Here is a 21,779-nt window from a genome sequence, read left to right as displayed (position 1 = left end):
AGGTAGTAAACATGGTTTCTATGCTGTGACTACTTAAGTATTCAATTTTTAAAGAAGGAATCCTACTTGGTTGGCTGTGGAACCAATTCCCAGTGATAAACGAGGGATTACTTGTCTTTCTGCTACTGATGATGTCTCTTGCTCTGGCTGCCTCTTTGATTCATGAGTTTGTTTTTTTCCTATCATTTGTTTCTTCTTCAGTGAATAGGCTAACCTAGGAAAATGTTGCTGCGAAAACATGACTGGGGACAAATACAGCATTTAATTAGCATTAAGCTACAGACCGAGGGCTAAATACTGAAAATCAAAGGATGTGGTGGGCCACTTTGATTTTTTAAATGTTTTTATTTTGCAAAAAGGCAAAAAAATTGTTTATTGAAATATTAAGTACACATTTAAAGATAATTAGGTGTTAGTTCAGTTTCTTCTATTTACAATTTTCCTTTTTTGTAAATGTTTAAATTTTTTTGGTGTCATTTTAGTCATACAATATGTCACACCCAAGAAAAAACAAGATACAGGCCACAAATGGCCCTGGGGCTACACTTCGGTCCCCCTTCACTTGGACTTACTCAAGGCTAGATTTTGGACATCACATAATACATCTCTCTGACTTATTTAAAATTGGTGTAAATACTGTAAAATTGGACCTTTAAGTTAACAACCACTAAAAGTTGTATCACTTGACTACCAGAGACATTCTGCTGACATTTCCGAGTGAGCATCAGCCTATGTGTGTGTGTGTGTGCGTATATTATATAGTGCTTGTGTGGTTGCCTCTTTGTCTACAGAGGGAGTGGGAGAAGCGTCTCTTTTAATTTGGTCTATAATTGAATTTGGCCCGCGGGCGTGCCACGCTTTTGTGAGAGATGGCAGCACATGAGAAGGGGATGAAGAGATGTGGCAAAGGGAAGAAGAACTGGGAACTGGGAGGAGAGGAGAAGAAGAAGAAGGAGGATGAAGATGGACGCGGCGTGGCATCCTCAGTCATCTGAGTGAGTTCATAAGTACTGACTACATGGACCAGTGGCTGGCAGTCCACTCAATATGACAGATGAATATTGCACAAGCCATTCTCTCCTCTCCTGCCCTCTTCAGTTATTCATGTCTGCCTCGGAGTTGGCTCAACTTTTTCTTTCACTTGAGGCCTTCTTCCAAACACACACACACAAACTGAAGGTTTGTTTCCCAACATCAGGTAGTATCCAATATGGTGAATGGGAGCTTGTTTTGTTGTATGCTTTCTTTTGGTCCATAAATAACCACCGGGTCAAAAAACGTTGGCATGAAAATCTGTGGCTGTAGGCAACCTCTTGATGTATTCTTTAGAAACTCCACAAAATTGTAATTTGAAGTAACATGAGTGGGCAATATCTGCTGTAAATTGTCAGTGGTGGTGTGCAATGTATACATTATACGTGTTACACTTACTCGCTGTTGGTGACAGTGAACTCATCAGCTGGTTGGTTACAACAATGTTACAACATTGGTTCTGTCGCACCTCAATTGTGGAATAAACCGTAATTTCCGGTGTATAAGCAGCTACTTTTTCCTCATGCATTGATTGGCGTATACAGTGATGGTGTTAATTCATGGCAAAAAAGTATGTGTCAAAGTCTTATGAAGCAATCATCTTTTGCACTGAGAAGATAATAAACGGCTGTCCTGGAAATGATTTAACTTGTTGAACAGGCATTATCTTGAAAGGCAAACTATAGTAAGAATACAATGGAGAACAACAGGCTAAATAGGTGTGGGTTAATGTAATGTGAATAGGTGGTATGTTAACATAACATACTCCAAATCTCTACCAATTCCATTGAATCCTTCATCCTCCATGTCATTTCTGAATAACTCCACCAACTCCGATAATACAGGGTGAGTGGCTGTCATCAGACTCAGCATCAGTTCCGGTTATTATTCTGGCCTTTCTGAATCACGACAGTATGGTTTTGGTTGTCACTGAAGCGCATGCTTTCTTGAGCCATCCAGTGACTTCCAGGAAAGTTGCATGGCGCATCCTCCCAGTAGCTGCGAAGCTGTGTTTTCCATCCATCATCCACTACTCCCATACCTGATGCAAAACTAGCAACTACTTGGGCGTGGAGACGTAACTGCACTGTTGACAAGCCTCTTCTCGCGGCAGCACGTTTTTCAAGCCCCCACTTGTCCCTCCAGCTCTGTGGCCATCTACCTTTTAGTCCACGATAAGATTTTTTGTTTTTTTTCTTCATTGCAGTTAGTGTATCCTCCGCTTTTCGCTAGTCTCTTACAAGTATTCTGCTGCTTGATTACTGTTTTTAACTGCATATTTCAGAAACTGCAACGTGTCATCTGCGGAGTATGACATTTGGGGGCATTTCTGTTCCATCTTTTAACACCTATATGTGGCGCTGTGAACAGGCACATAGACGGAACCGTGTGACACTCCGCACCATAGAAGAAGAAAAAACAGATTCACTTAAGTCTGTCGTCTTCTGCTTATGAGAAGTGGAATTACTTTTACGATTCATTATGGAGTATAAGACAACAAAATATCAGGAGAGTCATGTCCGTCGAAATATTCAGATATGTTTGCTTGTCGCCAAAGCTCAGGTCTGGTCATGTGACAGCAACAAAGTGATGGCACACGAGCCTGGAGTGCCTTGTTGCGGCTGTCAGTGTGAAATAAAACATATAGAAGTTGCTCCGGAGTACGAGTCGCAGGACCAGCCAAACCATGAAAAAAATAGTGACTTACACTCTGCAAAATATGGTAATTGCTGTGTTTGTGCCTTTATCCAGATCCTCACCAAATGTCATCATTGACCCATGTTCCACCACTGTTTTGTGTAGTGTCTTGAATTATCCTGCGTCACTATGGTCTTGAATTTTACTGAGAGAAATTATAGGGAAAACATTGTATCTCCAACAGCCATATTTGTCCATCCACAGCATCATGCCAGTCAAATTCTGTTGCTGACTATGATAAATAACACATGCTGCTATCTCAAATCAAGTACATCTGTCAGTACACATCAATATGTATATTATATACACTGTGCTAGGTTCCCAGTAGGTTGCCTGTTCACTCATTGACACATCTGCTGCGATACAGCACACGATTAACACCGATGTCAATCAAAAGTGTGCATATTTGCCACTTATTAATGTGTTCTTGAAGCTTCATGATGTCAGAGCAGCACTAGTGGTGGTGATTGACCTCCGCATTCCAATGGCTGCGCTTGTCATTGCCAATTTGTCATCTTGAATGGCTCTCAGCTGTGACCGCGAGTGTGAATCTAACGTCTGACATGTGTGCCCTGTTCACTTTGCAGCACATCAGGGCCCTGAAACCTTGACCTGCTGGTGATGATGCGGAGGAACCCGGATAGTGAGCAGGGTCAGCGTGATGGACGGCGTACATGCGAGCCAGCTGAATGTGAGTAGACATACCCATCCACGCACACACACTGTGCAAACAACATATGCACTTGCTTGTGTGCTCAATGTTGACCTTGTTGAGCTGACAGTTAGTGGGAGCAACATCTCTCTTTGGCAGCACTTTGTTTGCCTACACTGCAATGTCGAGAATCGCTTCTTTTCACTTTGTCTTGTGCACATAGTAGAATGCCGGAGGACATCAGCAAGAAGTGCAAAAGAGATTCCATCAATAGTCTCTGAGCTGAGCTGATGGCAATCACAAGGTTGCAGGAACAAGAAGTGCCATTTAAAAAGAAACATAATAACATATTTCAACACTTTTCAGCTCTGCTGAGGAGATTTTTCTCAGATTGAGATGATTTTCTTTAATTATTTGATTGCCCTAAATGTAATGTAATACAATATAATGTACTGTACTGTGGCTGTCAACCAGTCCAGCGTGTACCCCGCACCTTGCCCAAAGTCAGCTGGGATAGGCTCCAGCATACCCCTGCGGCCCTAGTGAGGATAAGTAGCATAGAAAATGTATAGATGGAAAGGTATTATTTATTTATTAAGTTACACATTTTTTTGGTGAGTAAATTCATTGATATTAATTATATTATTTATTGCAGTTTTTGTTGAAATACATTCATTCTAATTAAAAAATATTGTTTTCTAGTGTTTGTTAAAGGGTGAATTTGTTTAAGCATATAATACATATTGCTAATTGTTATTTAAATATAATTTAATTTATTATTCATTTATTCAATATCTCTGTCGGTTGTCCTCTTAGTGTTGCTGGAGCCTATCCCAGCTGACCTTGGGTGAGAGGCGGGGAAAACCCATGACTGGTCGCAGGGCACATATAGTCGAAAACATTCACGTTCACATCTGTGGACTATGTACAGTCACCAGTTAAGCTAATGAGGTGCATGTTTTTGGAATGTGGGAGTAAGCTGGAATACCCAGTGAAAACCTCTGCATGCACAGGGAGAACATGCAAGCTCATAATGACAGTGTCAATCAAGACTGAGCATCATTATGTTTGCATGGCCTGATATTTTTTTGGATTGTGTCTCATTAGAATGTGCAGTGTGTCTGTTGGAGCACTTCTTTTGTGCTTGCAGCTAATAAGTGTGTGTGTGTGTGTACTATAGAGCTATAGTGTATAGTGCAGTAGTGATTGACGAGCAGCTGCGAGCGTGCAGCAGGAGTCGGGCGCACCTCCGTGTGACTGATCTGTAAATATTCTCTCCTGCTGCTGCTGCCTCAGCAGGTCTCAGCGCATGGATCACATTGACAGGCGAGGACGGAGGGGGAAAGCTAACTCATGGCGGCACATTGAGATGGAAAGAGCAGGCGGGGGCATACTGGACCCGGTCAGAACCACATGGCAGCAAAAGAATAAACAGTAGACTTTCGGTACTCTTGATTGGCACCTACTGTAAATTGGTTCTGGTACCCACTCACAAAAAAGGCTTAGCAAACCATAGTTGATGGCACAGTCATATCAGTGTGTGTGTTTTGGGTGTAACTAAAGTCTTTTCCAAGCCTCTTTGTATGGTCGCTGTGCTGGCTAATTGTGTTTTCTGTGAAATGAAATTGCAAGTTGGAGGCCCGCAGCTTCTTTTTAAAGCTGGATCAAAAGAAAAGAGCAACGACTGCGACTAAAAAGTGGCTTTGTGGAGTGCGTGAAATGGCCTCCTTTTTTTTTTTGTTGTTTTCTGCCCTGCTCTGCTTCCAGTGCAACATGCTGCGTATTTTCTTGCTCTTATAGAGGCCGCTAGCATTGACACAAGCATGTGACAATAGCTTCTCCATGTGTTAACATGATTACATTGACATGGTGGAATGGAGCCAGGAGGAAGCAGAATCGCCCCCACTGCTGGTGACTGCAATGCTGCATTCAATAATGAACACTTTGATTCTTTTGATTCTTTGATGTTCAGGTGATGCTGCTTTATCATGATAACATTATGCTCACTTTTCTGCCCATAAGCTCTAAAATTCATTTGAAATTTTACCGTTGTCCCTTGCCACTTCGTAGAACAAACATCACTTATAAATGTTTCACTGTTTCATAGTTGACCATAGCTTCTAAGACAAAAAATTCTGGTCAGGCGTCACTGTGATTGGCTGGCGACCAGTCCAGGGTGTACCCGGCCTCTCACCCGAAGATTTCCTTAGCTGTCAACTTTGGTGTACTCGTTCCTCCCAATTTGGCGTTATCAGACCAAAGTCTAAGGAAAAAGTATCCTGCCTCATCTCTTGAATGGTTTTGTCAAGTTCCTCTTGACCATTGGGCGAGGTTGCAAGCGTCCAACTATACTCCAAGAACCCACATGGTAGCGATATGGTTGTCTTCCGCGTTGTTGAACTTTTTCTTAAAGAAGTTCATGTGAGAAATGTATACGCTTGCGGTGTCGAGTATAGCTGCCTGAACAATGCAACCAGTTGGTCTGTCTTGAGTGCTCTTACGTTCTTGAAGAACAGAAGATGGCTTCAGTCCCTCTTTACCTACTTCCGTCTCCTCACACCAACATTTAAGCAGTTTCAGTTCCTTACCCAGGGACTTGTGCTCCGTTAGAAGGTTTGTATTTCCTGAAGACCTTTCAAAAGTGCATTCTCTGTTGCCACCTTCAAAATTGGGTTATGGATGACAGGTGTATTCCGTTTGATCAAACCGGATTGCTCAGAATCTTCAATCTGTTCTTGAAAGTCCTGAGTGTCCAGCTCCAATTCAACCATGGGCTCCCCATAGGTTCCCAAGAGACACCCTTTTGGGAGCAAGCAACTCCAGCTCCAGCTGACTTTGAAGCTCATGTGACCTCTTGTTGGTAATCTATCTTCCCTTTTTACTTCTTTACTACAGACGAGGAACTGAACTTCCTCGCTGGAGAGTTTAAGACAGGGGTCTCAAACTCAATTTACCTGGGGGCCACTGGAGCTAGGGTCTGGGCAAGGCTGGGCTGCATCAGGTTTTCAAAAAAAAAACTTTTTCAGTGCTTTGGTTCCGATTTTCTACAATAAAAGCTCTGATAAAACATTCCACTGTTCTCAAATATCTTATTTTTTTTCCTGCACAAAATAAGATGAAAAATAAATAAACAAATCAAGAATAAAGAAAATCAATCAGTAATAAATAAATAAATATAATAATAACAATAAAACGGCAAATAATAAAAACTTAAGAAACCACATATAGTTGGTGGGTAGACAAATTATTTTTTTCAGATTAAAATGAACAAAGCATTATTAGAGCCCTGTAGACATGACAAAACACAACTATAGTCACATTTATACTTTTTTTATTTACAACATATTGCGCAACTGCAGGGTCTTGAGACACATGCTAACTCGCAAACTAGAGAGCTAGCGACCTAAACGGTAGCCTTCAGGTTATTTCCTTTAAACTTAAATAGCCAAAAACTTACCACTTCCACACAGATAGGGAGGATAACTATTAACAGTTATTTAACCTTTAACATGAACATTAATCAAACGTAATAATTTTTTCTGGGTACATGATACCATACAGCATCCATACCAAACTTGCGCTGGCCGCACTAACATTAAACTTTCATATCAAGGCGGGGGCCTCAAACTAGTGTCCTGCGGGCCACATTTGGCCCACGGGCTGCGTGTTTGAGACCCCTGGTTTAAGATCTTTCAGAGTTGTCTTTAGTTGTGCAAACTGCTGACTCTGTTGACAGATTTACTGTTCCTAAGCATCTCATTCTGCTTTCCCAGGAAGGTGTTGGCATCCTCAATGTCCTGTAGTTTGTTGCTTAAATCAGTATTCTCCACCTACCCCTTCTTAATGAGAATTTCAGCTTCATCGATACGCCTCATTAGATCATCCTGATTTTGCAGCTCTGTTCCGAGATGATAAATTTCTGTTTGGTTTTTGTCCCCCTGAGATTCAAGGTGATGTAATTTAGCAGCTAGGTTCTCTTCGCTTTCCTTGAACTTATACTAGAACCAATCCTCAGTCTGATTTTGCAGATGGGCCAGCTCACGATTTTCCTTCATCAGATTGTCCTAGTTTTCCCGAAGATACTTGTTATGGTGGTCCCTTGCGCACTCCTTGTTTCAACCACGGAACGTGGCTAGACGAGTTGCTTTAATCAGTACAGCCTGGGTAAAAATTATTAGTTTCTGTGAATGTTGTGTTAACTTCTTCCATTTCTTCTGCTCTGCAAGCACTATGGTTTCCTTTACATCAGCTATTTCATCTTTTGCTTCCCTTAATTTACAATGGTTCCTATAGAGTTGAGAACCTCGCCCCTGAACTTGCTTCCCGTCATCTTGACTGCTTTTTTGATGATTAACTTCCCTTGTGAAGGAGCATCGAGCAGTGGTCCACTGGCTCTTGAGCCTCTTTGGTTCTGAAAGCGGATCCTCCATTTTACTGAATCTTCTATTGTCTGACGTTTGGCTAGTAGATGGTTATGTTGGTTATTTCATGTTGGTTATTTATGCACGGTTATTTCCGTAAGCAGCATTAGGATCACTTTTCTATTCGCCAACTTCTGCCATGGTTATCAACTGTCAAGTTCTTTTGGAAATTATATCAGCCTGCACTTGAAAAGGGCTTAGAAGATTGTCAAGGACGCTTTATCAATTCAACTTTTTCAATTCAACTCAAGGTTTTCTTGAGTTTGATTTCACACTTCAAGTATTTACAGGAGCACAGGTTAGGTTGATAACCTTTGATTCAAAGAGAAATAGCATCCAATTACTACGTATTACTACAGTTTGGAACTTGGGAACAATGGTAGTTGTTGCATACCAGTGTTCTCTCCGGTTGTCTCTTATTACAATCATTCAAGGCTTGTTTTTGGCTTGTTTGATGGCGTGAGGATTGATGGCGTGATGCTGTAATCTCGCGAGAGGGTACGTGACGCGCGCAGGTCAGACAAGCGGAATACAGCGCTCCCAAACAATCTTAACTATTCAAACATCCGCAAAGTATCCTTAGATATAAACCAACATATTTAACTGCTGGAAAAGTTACAGTTCACAAAAAACAAACCTGGAAGATCTGGAGGAGTACATCGACGGTTGCTTCGATAGTATCGTCATGGGCAAGTCGGGCAAGTCACCCAAGACGCCGAACTCCAAGCGTAGCCGTCCTGAGGACTCCCCTGGGGAAACGTCGCCACCAGGCACAGACATCAAGGACATCCTCGATTCCATCGACAAGAGGCTGATTTGCTTGGACGGCCGCCTGGCTCTTGTCGAGGTACTCCATAAAGAATTTCAGGCCATCCGTGAGTCTCTGGACTTCAGCCAAAAACAAATAATCTCCTTGGTGACGGAGAACGCAACCCTCCGTGAATCGGTGAAGTCCCTCACCGACGGAGTTTCACAACTCCGCCAGGAAAACAAGTCCATGAAGGAAACGATCTTGGACCTTCAGGCTCGAAGCATGAGGGACAACCTCGTCTTTGCAGGAATTCCGGAGAAATCCGAGGAAGACCCGGAAGAATCCGTAAGGGCCTTCATGGCGCAACGGCTCAAGCTCCCGGCTGACGTCATCGGGGACATCACCTTCCATCGCGTCCACCGCCTGGGAGCCAAGAAGCCAGAAAATACAAGACCGAGACCCATCGTGGCAAAATTTGAACACTTCAAGCAGAAGGAGCAGGTGAAAGGCCGAGGCCGAGAGCTGAAGGGGACGGACTTCAGCGTGAACGACCAGTTCCCAAGGGAGATCCTCGACAGACGCCGTCGCCTGTTCCCTATCCGAAAAAAGTTCATCAACGAGGGGTGCCGAGCTGTCATCACAGTGGACAAACTCTTTGTTAATGGACAACTATACCGCGATTGTGAAATTACACCATGGCTGTATTAATCATTCTAACATGGTAACTGAATATGCTTGGTAAGGTAAGGTAACGTCCTACTTTTTCATAGTTACATGATAAAGGTTCGTATATTATAACGCGCTCATCCTCGTTAACGCCTGCACTCTGCCTTCAAATTACTCCCCATTTTTCTCCCTTGCATGTCACCTCATTCCTTTCCTCCCTGTCTTGCACACTTTCTCACTGTCTTTCCCCTCTTTCACTCACTTATATTCCTGTTTGTCACTTGTCTGTTTTCTGTACCAGCATGTCTATACAGTTCACACACACTCACATAATCACAAACCCGCAAATACAAACATTGTACATAAAGACACACATCCATGTACACAGGTGGCTCGTACTGTACATCTGACACATAAACCTACAACACTGCCACTTACACACACGCATATCTCACACATGCATACTCCAACATTACACCTTCACTAGTCAGATCAGGAGGACTACATTATAATATGCCCATGTGCACTTTAAGCATATATGTAATAGTATATGCTTACACTACCTACAGGCACATATACTTCACACTTGCACATATATACACACACATATCATCATAAGCTAGTCTAGGATGTCCTCACTGCAATTTGTCACTTGGAATGTCAGGGGAGTCGGGTCTCGAGAAAAAAGACAAAAAATGTTTAACCATCTAAAGAATATCCAAGCAGACATTGTCTTATTGCAAGAGACTCACATCTCCAATGCAGCTGCCCATACATTTCACTCACCACAGTTTACACACATATACCTAGCAAACTACAACTCCAAACAGAGGGGCGTAGCCATTTTAATTAGCCGGAGGGTCAATTTTACACTGCTCAACAATACTATAGACATAGAAGGTAGATATATAATAATCAACATATTGGTGGACAATGTTAAATTTTGCATTGCCAACATATATGGCCCTAATGTTGATGACCCCTCTTTCTTTCACACCTTTTTTTCTTCTCTCTCTGCACACCTGGATTCAAGCTTGATCTTGGGAGGGGACTTCAACTTGGTATTTAATCCAGATTTAGATAGGTCTAGCCCAGCTGGGGGACATCGTGAGTCTCAAGCAACAACAACACTGAAAAAATATATGTCTGATTTTGGTCTTTGTGATGCTTGGCGCTCTTATCACCCTACTCACAGAGAATATACGTATTTCTCACCAGTGCACCACACGTACTCCCGAATTGACTACTTCTTAACAAGTAGCTCAATCTTATCTGACATATCAAATATTCACATACACCCTATCATTATTAGTGATCACGCACCAGTCTCTCTCTTTCTCACTAACCAAACCACAAGTACACCTACTAAATGCTGGAGATTTAATACATCATTGCTTAAAGACCCAGACTTTTTAAACGACTTTGAGAGAGAGTGGACAATGTTTTTAGATTTTAATGACCAACCGGGAACCTCGGCTTGTGTTCTCTGGGAGACAGCAAAAGTAGTAATGCGCGGGAAAATTATCTCCTACTCATCATATAAGAAAAAGAAAGAAAGATTATTGGAATTGGAATTGGAGGAAAAAATTAAACTCCTTGAAACCGCTTATGCAAATTCACAGGATGAGAATACTCTGAATAATCTTAGAAAATTGAAATTAGATTTAAAAGAAATTACTGATAAGAAAATTCAGTTCCAATTACAAAGACTACGTTTGGAGAAGTTTGAACATGCCAATAAATCTGGAAAATTCTTAGCTAACCAACTAAAACTCAATAAAGAAAAAAACTCTATCTCCTCCATTAGAAACTCAGAAGGTAACATCACTCACCTTCCGGAGGAAATTAATTCAGTCTTTAGGGACTTTTATAAAAGACTATACACACCTCAGATTAACCCTTCTGATCCAGACATTGAAACATTTCTAAGTACCATAGAATTACCAAAATTAGAAAAAAATCAGGTGACAACCCTGGACTTACCCATTTCACTAACAGATCTTTATGATGCTCTACAGGAAATGCCAAATAACAAGGCACCAGGACCGGACGGGTTTCCTGCCGAATTTTATAAAACATTCTGGTCACTGCTAGCCCCAGTTTTTTTTAAAATGGTTCAGGAAATAAAAGAAAATGCACGCCTACCCCCATATATGAATTCTGCTACAATCAGTCTTTTGCTAAAATCAGAAAAGGACCCAACATTACCTTCCAGTTATCGTCCAATTTCACTTATTAATGCGGATCTTAAAATAATATGCAAAGTATTAGCTAGAAGACTGGAAAAAGTTACCCCTCATATAATACATCCCGATCAATCAGGATTTATCAAGGGGAGACACTCAGTTAGCAATGTACGCCGCTTAACCAATCTGATTGATCACTCTATCATCCATAATTTGGAAACCACAATCGTCTCACTAGACGCTGAAAAGGCATTCGACAGAGTTAACTGGAAATTTCTCTTTGCAACCCTACAGAAATTTGGCTTTGGCGAGTCATTTAGAACGTGGATCCAAATATTATATAGCATCCCAAAGGCCTCCGTTCGAACCAATAATCTGATCTCTCCAGAATTCACTTTACAAAGAGGTACTAGGCAAGGTTGTCCACTCTCCCCCTCATTGTTTGCTATCTTTATTGAACCTCTTGCAGCTGCTATTCGACAACATGGAAATATTAAAGGTATCCAGACAACAAATGTTCATCATAAGATAAGCCTTTATGCTGATGATGTGTTACTCTTCCTAAAAAACTCACACTTCTCACTTCACCAAGCTATCACACTCATCAATAACTTTAGCACCTTCTCGGACTACTCTATTAACTGGTCTAAATCCATAGTATTGCCCATTAATTTCGTTTTCCAGAGCACCCCCTCTATACCACTGCGTTCAGGGAATATCAGGTATTTGGGCATCAACATTTCCTCCAATCTGTCAGACCTGATCAGCTTGAATTATACCCCACTGTTGAAATCGATTGAGGATGATCTTGAACGTTGGAGAACTTTGCCGATCTCTCTTATGGGCAGAGTGTCCACTGTGAAAATGATGATATTACCAAGGATCAATTATCTGTTCTCTATGATCCCAACCAAACCATCTATAACTTGGTTTAAGTCATTAGACTCATATATAAATAAATTTCTTTGGAAAAATAAGCCAGCACGAATAAGCCTAAAAACATTACAAAAATCTAAAGAATGTGGGGGCTTAGAACTGCCAAATTTCTCCAATTACTTTCTGGCAAATAGGCTACAGTATATCTTAAAATGGATAAAACCTAACCCCTTGGATCAGTTATGGCTAGACATTGAACAATCATTTAGCCAAGAAATCCCCATCTTTAACTTACCTTTCATAGGTCAAATCCTTAGGAAACACGATTGTTTTAAAAGCATAAATATTAAAACCACTCTGACAGCTTGGTGGGAATTTTTAAAAATAACCAGGTCCTCGCTCAATCCTTGCCAGTACACTCCGATCTGGAATAACCCGGATATATTGCTTAAAAAAAAACCCTTGGATTCTACAACATGGCATGACAAAGGAATAAGTTGCTTGGAAAATATCATAAGGGGGGGAAAGTTTGTGTCATTCACTTACCTTGTTACACAGTATGGGTTAAGCCAGAATACATTTCTTGAATACTCACAAATTAAATCCATAATTAGAGCTAGGTTTCGTAACATATCTTGGGAAAGCTATCCCACCATTGACCAATTCTTAAACATATCCGCTCCCCAAACATTATCCAAGTTGTACATTCTTTTGTCAAAGTGTGACAACACCGTTGGGGTCCCAGTCTCCAAATGGAACCTAGATTTATCTACAAGCTGTGACCCTGAGTTCTGGAAGCAAATATGCCTTAATTCGTTCCGTTTAATAAAAAATCCCAACCTACAGTTGGTTCAGTTCAAAACCATTCATAGAGTACACTACACAGGGCAGAGAATGTTTAAAATGGGTCTAACCGACTCCAACATCTGTGTATACTGCCCAGATCATGTAGTAGATGATTATTTACACTCCATGTGGGCATGTGCCCCCATTAGTAATTTCTGGCAAGCAGTGTGCGAGGACCTTTCTTTGGCACTTGGGACCTCTATTCCTTCCTCACCTGTATTATGCTTGTTGGGTGATCTTTCTACAGTCAACGTAGAAACAAATCACACACAACTCCTCATCACAGCGTTAAGCATTGCCAAGAAAACCATTCTTATCAATTGGAAATCCAGAAAAAAACTGAACATAGCCTCTTACAAAAATCTTCTGTTAGATCATATAGCAATTGAGAGAATGTCTGCTGAATCCAAAGAACAACTGTCAGAATTTCAATCTATATGGGCTCCAATAATTAATCTCTTAAATTAATCTCTTTTTGTAATTCTCGAAGGGCTGAGTGTGCCTGTCTCTGCCCCTGGCGGTCTCGTTCCTCTGGCTTGGGGCATGGTCTTGGTCGCCGGGTTGCCCTGGCGTCTGGGGGGTGAGCGGGTGGGTGCCGTGTATCTCTGTCCCTTCCTGCTGGGCTGACCCCCTGGAGGTTCAGGTGGGGGTTGGTGGGGGGCTGTCCGGATCTGGGGATGGGGCGTGGGTGGGGTGGTGGTGGTCGTCCCGGGGGTGGTGCAGGCCGTCCCTCGGGGTGGTGGGTAGACGGGGAGCCGCATCCTGTGGGTGGTGGGCGCCTGCTGCTGCTGGGGGGTCCTGTGTGCGTCCGGTGGTGCTGGTTCCTCCGCGGCCTCCCTCGCCCCTGGGGGTGGGCCGGGTTTGCACTGGGTGCTCTGGCCTGGCTACTGTGTGGGACCGTGGGGTGTGGGCATGGGAGGCTTTGGCCCTGCCCTTGGTGTGGGCACGGGTGGTTATACCCCGCTGCCCTTGCAGAGCCTTCCCTCTTAGGTATGTACATGGCTATATATGTGTGTGTGTAGGTATGCATGTATATATTTATTATTATCATATCTAAAATAGTTAAAAGATCTAAATTATTAGAAAATATATTTTATATAAATTATTATATACTAAGTATCAATAGTAGTATCATTATTATACATACATAACTATCAATAAATATTATTATTATTACTATTATTGTTATTACTATTATTGTTATTATTATTATTATTGTTATTATTATTATTATTATTATTACTACTATTATTATTATGGTTACTATTATTATTATTATTATCAATTACTTGACTTTATTTTTATTTATTTATTTATTTATTTATTATTATATTTTTTTTTTATTATTTTTATTCTCAATTTTAATTTTTGTGTATGGTAGGTGTATGGCCCCGGGTGGGGCGCCTGGTAAGCTCATACGGGAGGGGGGGTCTCGTTTGTGCAGCTTGGGCTCTGGGTGGGGAGGTGCGGTGCTGGGGTGGGGCATTACCTGCTTCCCTCCCTTCGGTGGAGGGATGGCTGGGTTGTGGTGGATGTGGGGCGGGCGGGTGGGGGGCTGGCTGTGGGTGCGTGGGTAGCGGGGCGGATAGCGGTGGGGGTGGTGCTCTGCGCGGCGTGGGCCGGGATTAGCGGGGGGCTTGCTTGGGGGGCGGGGTGGTGGGCTCTGGGTCGTGGGGGGGCCTCGACCAAGGGTTGGGGGGTGGGGCTGGCCGGTGGCTCACGGGCGGCCCCTGCTATTTGCCGGTGTCTGGTTGGCCCCTTCTGTCTCCGGTCTGGTGGCGGTCTTCCCGCCTCCGGGGTGTCCTACTTGGCGGGTCCGTGGGTGGATGGGGGATGTGGTGGAGACGGGTCGGCGCTGTGGTGGAGGGTGGGACTGGGGGGGGCATTCACTTTTTGCGGCTGTTGGGGTATCGTCTGCCTGGTGGGCTCTGCTGCCTGGTGTGTGTGTCTCTGTCCCGCCCTGGCACTCTTGGCTCACGAGCCCGGGGGGTGGGGTTGGGCTCTTCCCCATGCGGGTCCCGGTTCTCCTGCGGTCTCTGTGGTGTCACTCCCTGGGCTGCCATGGTGACGGATGTGTTGCCGGGGCGCGGTTCCTGCTGTTCTGGTGGTTGTAGGAGCAGCCTCGGGGCGTGTGGTTTGTCCGCGGCTCCTGGTGGTCCGGGGGTGGCATAGCTGGCTCAATCTCTGGTGGGGCCCTCCGGGGGGGAGCTGGCAGGCCGGACTGGCCGCCACGATGGGCTGGGTGGGGCCCGTGGTTGGTCCTGTGGCCCAGGGCTTGCTCCGGGCGGCTGGCTTGCCCGGCTCGGTTGGCCGGTAGTGCGGGGTGGGCGTGTGTGGGGCCCCGATCCTCCCTGCTGCACTGCACCACCTCACATACATGTAGGACTTTGGGGGGTGGCCTGCAACTGGTTTTGCCGGGGGCGAAGGGTTTCCTTGCGGATGCCCTTTTGTCCTCGGCATTCCTCTGGCTGGTCACCCTTCAATTTTAACCGCACCTTAGACACTCAGTTCTGGGGGGGGTCTGGGCAGGCAGGGGACCCACCTTTGCTCAGCTTCCTTCCACACACACACACACACATACACATACACCACACACATAGGTCAGCCCTATGGGACAGGCCTATTTTTAATTGCACTATCTACACAATACCATCTTCACACACACAGGTGTAGCGGGCTGGACCGGAGAGCCTACTGCCTACCCCCGCGATTGGCCCGCTGGCTGCTGGGGCTTGGCGGCTCGCTCGGGGTGCCCTGGGCTGCAGGATATTTTGGTCTGGTCTGCCTGGCCTTCCTGGGGGTCCCGCTGGAACCAGCTGACGCCGGGGCTTGCCCTGGTGTCATGGTTGGCGCTACCTCCCTGGATCTGTCCTGGGTCGCGGGCGCAAACGTGCCCTTGGGGGGGCGTTCACCGGCCTCCAGGCAGTGGGGTCCGCGCTGCTGGTGGCCTGAAGTCTACGGTGGTGGCTTGGGGTTGTTGCGCTGTGGTGGCTGCTGCGGGGACCGGGCTGTGTGTTGGGAGGGGACCTGATCCTGCTCGTGGGTACGGGGGCCGGGGTGGCGTGTGGGGATGGGGAGCATGCTCCTCGGGGTGGGGCCTGCTGGGGGGGCGGTGCTCTTTCGGGCGTTTGGGTGTCTGCTGCCACTGGTCCTATGCTCTGCCGCATCGCTGTCCCTGTCTTTGCCCATCCCCAGTCTTGCCTTAGGGCTCGTCGGGGATGGTTCTCCGGTACGTGGGCGGAGCGCTGCTGGTTCTGGGGGCGGGGGGGGCTGGCCCTCCCGGTGGATGGTGGGGTCCTTCGGGGGCCTTGCGCTGGTCTTAACTCCTCGGCTCTGGTGCGTGGCCTCCCCGTGACTTGGAGCTATGGCTCTCCCTCACGGGGGTGAGCTGCCCGGTGGATGTCGGCCGGCGCAGTGGAGCGCCTCACCACTCGCCTGCTCGCCCCCTCCGCTTGCTCATGTGCGGGCCTCCTCCCCTCGCCCGCTCCTTTGTCTGCCACACTGCAGTAGCCCTGATGCCGTGGTCGAGGGGAGTCTGGGGGTGCTATGCCTTGGCGGTCCGTACCTCCCTGGGCTCGGGGCCTGGTTGTGGGTCTGGGACCCCTGGGTCCCCCACCCTGTGATGCCCCGGACGCCCCACCCGGGGACGTCCACAGCATGTGTGTGTACTGAGTGGATGGGGTGTGCATGTGTCTGAGTTTATTTTATGTATTTATTGTTTTAAATACTTAGATAATTAATGATTAGTTTTATTATAATTATATATATATGTATATATATATGTATATGTGTGGATGTGTATGTGGGTATATGGCCATGTAGATATACGGGGGGGGGGGCTCTGCGGGGGTCTGGCGTAGGGTGTTCCATCTCAACCGCCCGGTCCTCCATGGGGCAGTGTGCCCGGGCCTCTTCTGTCCTGGCCGGGGCGGTCCTATGTCGGTGGTCGGGCCTGGGGTTACCTGGGGCGGGCCGGGTTCTGCTTCCTGGGGGTGTGTGGGAGGCGGGAGGCGGTGCCTCCGGCCGTGGACGGGCTCCCTTCCGGCCGGCAGGGGCGCCCCTGTGCCCACGGGTGTGTGGCCTTCGATGCCCTTCTGCCCTAGTAGGGTATGGTCTCCCGCTGGTCTCGGGGGTGCGGCTCTCCTCCGGCCTGCTGGCGCCCTGTTGCCGGTTGGGATTGCTCCTCCATGGCCTCTTGCTGGTCTCTTCGGGGAGTTGCTTCGGGGGCGGGTCTTGGGGAGTCGGCCCTGGCTTTGCCCACACCCACGGGGCCGGAGGATCTCTGGCGGTGGGGGCTTGACCTGGCTGCGCGGGGCGGGGTTTGCTGGGTGGTAGAAGGCAGTCTCTCTCCTTTTGTCATTCTCAGTGACAATTACACATTCACACACTCGCATTCACATACACAACACACCTCCATATGGGCACTCACAGCACATGGGTGCTTCTCTATACAATCTACTCTCTTATCCCTGATGTTTATATAGTATTGGTATGCTATTATTACAGTAATAATGATGTCAAGCAATGAGATTTTAATTACTGTAACTGTATGGTTGCAATTGTGTTTACTATCATGGGTCATGTCCTCATTGTTACTATTGCTATTGGTAAGTTGGACTGTTTCATTCCACTGATATCATCTCCAGTGTGACCCTTAGCCATCATTGACATTTAACTGTTCTGTTTGTCACTGTTGTTGTTTTGGGAATTCTTGTTGCTGCTGTTTTTGTCTCTCCCTCTACTGCCCCCCCCCCCCCGACCCCACCTTTCTCTTCTCTCTTCTTCTTTTCTGTTCTTCTTCTTGCTCCGGTCCGGTCGTCCCAAATGGCATAACAAAGACATCAAATAACGGCAAATAAAATTTCATGGTACAGGGAAGTTGTAGCCAACACCTTTCCTGACACAGAGCAAATCTGTCTAGCATGTAAGGGCATTTAGATCAACAATACTATCTGCCCCAATGGCTGGACGGGACAAAAAAAAAAAAAAAAAAAAAAATACAATCATTCAAATCGTTGTCGTAGTACATTGTAGTATGTTGTACAATTACCTAGTATCATAAATGTGTGTCATAGTTATGTCACATGGGTATTAAACAAGTCATAATTGCCATCCTAATTTGTATCAGGGGTTCGCATCAAAATTGTCGTAAGAATTGTCATCTTTTTTGATGAATACACATGCAGTCATTTGACACTAAATGAGCCACATTCGACCAAACAGCTCATGCATGTGCAATGTGGTGTACACAAAGAATAATAGGAGTGTAAAGGTGACTATAGGGTTGTTAATTCATGTGTCTGGTATGGTATATAATGGTTTAAAAACCTTAATAGAAGGTCATAAAGAGGTTTTCTATGCACTAACTGTGAAAATGTTCTATATATTAATATTAAATCCAACTTTGCGGAAATTCACTTATGGAACCATTTAGCTGTGATAAAAGAGGGAGGACTGTACAAAAACAAAACGCCACTAAAGTGCCTAAGTGGTTGCGGGGGTGTGAAAACAAGAGGTGTAAAGGCAAACTGTCACCTCGATATGACCTCGCGTTGTCACTGTAATTAAGAGATAACCTTTAATGAGGCGTCGCCCTTCCAAGCCCTGACCGTGGCGGAAATGTCACATTTAACCAGACAGCGTTGCGCAGAAATGTGAATATACGCGTTTAAAACCTTGCAAAGTGTTAAATAGGTCTTGTCGTGCCATAAATGTCATCTGGCTGTAACGCTGACGACACGCTGCCTCACTCTTTGCTGTGGGTGGGAAGGGTACAGGCTGGCAAAGAGCAGCCTGTCGCCTAGTGTTGTCGTAACCACGACCTCATGAAGGATGATTAAAACACACATGACAATCTGCAGGATGCTTTAATTAAACACATTTGTCATGCACACTGCTAATATATAGCTATCACAATTGTTTGAAAATGTCACTAGTAGCTTCTAATAACTTTAAAAAATAATATTTGCTTTGCGGAAATCCCTTATCGCGGTTGGGTCTGGAACCAATTAACCCCGATAAATGCGGGAATGACTGTACATTATGCCTGTTTGGTCTTTTTTTAATAATGTTTTTTACATTGTAATTAAAATCACACTTTAGACACCTCAACTCTAAAGCATTTTCTAACTAGTATAAGGGAGGTAAAAGAATAAAATGTTCTTTTATTGACCACCAAGCAGGCATGCAAATCCTTTTTTATTCATGTTATTTCAATAGAATACCCGATTACTAAAATATTCAATAGCTGCAACCCTTGTAAATAGTAGAAAAAAAAAAACAATAAACTGAACTTTAAAGTTCCCACCACTGGGTTAGAGGAGAGAAATGTTATGGTGATTTATTAAAGGGCCCATGAATATTAAGCATATAATCCTACTGGTGCCCTCCTTTATTTCAGTCAACTTCATGCTGGAATGAAATGGAATGAGAGCCGGACCAATTATGGTATGATAATGCCTTTAAAAGTCCTTCTATATATGCACATTAATGAGCTTGACACATTTGTCTATGCATTGGATTCACAGCTAGGCCGCATAGAAGCGAAGCTGTCAACATCTGGCATCAAGCTGATGGTATCAGAATGCTGAAACATGGCCGAAGCGCTGGTTGTCTCTCTTGAGTGCATGGTGTTTGCACACGCATATTCTCCCTGCGCGTTGTGCTCTCGTCACACCTCGTCACGCCTGCCTGGCTTCACGCCGTTGTCGGAATGCTCAATGACCTCAGATGCACAAATTTAAGTTAGCAGACAATTTATTCAGCGTGTATGAAATTAGACATGGGTTTACAATGTCGCCTTTTCAGTACTGATCACTGGCAAACACAAATGTGTGTCTTTCTATATTTCTTTCTTATTTCTCACTCCAGAGCGGCACCTCATCACATTGCGGTTTGAATTTCGCAGCTTCACTCTATCACGGTTTTCAAGACTATATTAATAAATAAACCGTACTGGTTTTTGGTTGAGTACTGCCTAGTATTGGTAAAAAAATACATGTTTAAGCAAACTTGAGTATTTCTGGCCTCTGGTCAGCATTTTCAAGCATACAAGTGACTAAATGAACTAAAATACAAATATAAAGATACAAAGATATTGAAACACGGGCTGATATGTATTATTCCATACTGGTCACTAGGTGTCAGTAGTGTTACTGTATCGAACTGTTGGAGCTGTAATGTTCCATCCATCCATCTTCTATACTGCTTAGCCTCAAAAGGGTCGCGGGCATGCTGGAGCCTATCCCAGCTGTCTTTGGGCGAGAGCCGGCGTACACCCTGGACTGGTCGCCAGCCAATCACAGGGCACATATAGACAGACAACCATTCACACTCACATTCATACCTATGGACAATTTGGAGTCGCCAATTTACCTAGCATGTTTTTGGAATGTGGGAGGAAACCAGAGTCCCAGGAGAAAACCCACGCAGGCACGGGGAGAACATGCAAACTCCACACAGAGATGGCCGAGGGTGGAATCGAACCCCATGTGTGAGTCTATATGTATTATGTCTTGCTTTTTATCATTATGCCTACTGTATGGGGTAATACTTGGGTATCTCTGTGTGGAGTTTGCATGTTCTGCTCGTGCGTGCGTGGGTGGGTTTTCTCCGGGTACTCCGGTTTCCTCCCACATTCCAAAAACATGCTAGGTTAATTGGCGACTCCAAATTGTCCATAGGTATGAATGTGAGTGTGAATGGTTGTTTGTCTATATGTGCCCTGTGATTGGCTGCTGACCAGCCCAGTGTGTACCATGCCTCTCGCCCAACGCCAGCTGGGATAAGCTCCAGCATACCTGTGAACCTAGTGAGGATAAGCGCCATAGAAAAAGGATAGATGGATGGTATTATAAAAATGTCTCCATGTAAGAAAGCAGGCACTATGAGTACACAACTGTGTACCGACTTGATACCATATGGTGCTTTAATCCACAGCTCATTGGTTGCGCAGACTTTGTCTTATTTCAGGACATACAGAATCACATGCTAAAATTAACAGGCTCTTAACTCCGGGCACTTCGGTATAAAACTCCACAGTCTCCACTTTGCTGCAGCGGTCCTCAGTCTCCAGTATATGGTGGCCAACTCGAGCCATCAATGTCCTAACGCTCCACACTGATCCAAAACCAGAGACACAAACACCAGACAGTAAAAGAAATGCAAGTGCAATCACATAAACGTTACAAGGTCGAAGAAGAAATAGAAGCTGGGAAGTAAATATAGGAGATATACTGTAGGTGGTATGGACTGCTATATCACTGTGGGAAGCGATACTGTGACACAGAGTGCTTGTGTGACTCAATCAAAGTGTCCTGTGTGCTCTCTACCTGAATCCCCTGCCAGTGTAAACTCAGTTTGTCTGCAAGCTAAAGGAGGCCGGTGAATTATTAAAGCTTTGTTCAAAGATGCTACCACATACACACACACACACACACACACACACAAGGAAAGATGCTGAACTAGAATACAAATTCAAAATATACTAAGTTGAATAGAAATTGCAATTTTGTTGAAATACAGTTTGTCACAACTACCTGCAAGTACAAGCCACATCTATAACAAGCTAAACTGTGATGGTATGATATATTGGTGCAGTCCTGTCATCTTACTATCTGTCCAATGTAGTAGATTCCATATATTATATACAA

This window comes from Doryrhamphus excisus, chromosome 5 (assembly GCF_030265055.1).
Source record: "Doryrhamphus excisus isolate RoL2022-K1 chromosome 5, RoL_Dexc_1.0, whole genome shotgun sequence".
NCBI classification, from domain to species: domain Eukaryota; kingdom Metazoa; phylum Chordata; class Actinopteri; order Syngnathiformes; family Syngnathidae; genus Doryrhamphus; species Doryrhamphus excisus.
This window is presented reverse-complemented; position numbering follows the sequence as displayed.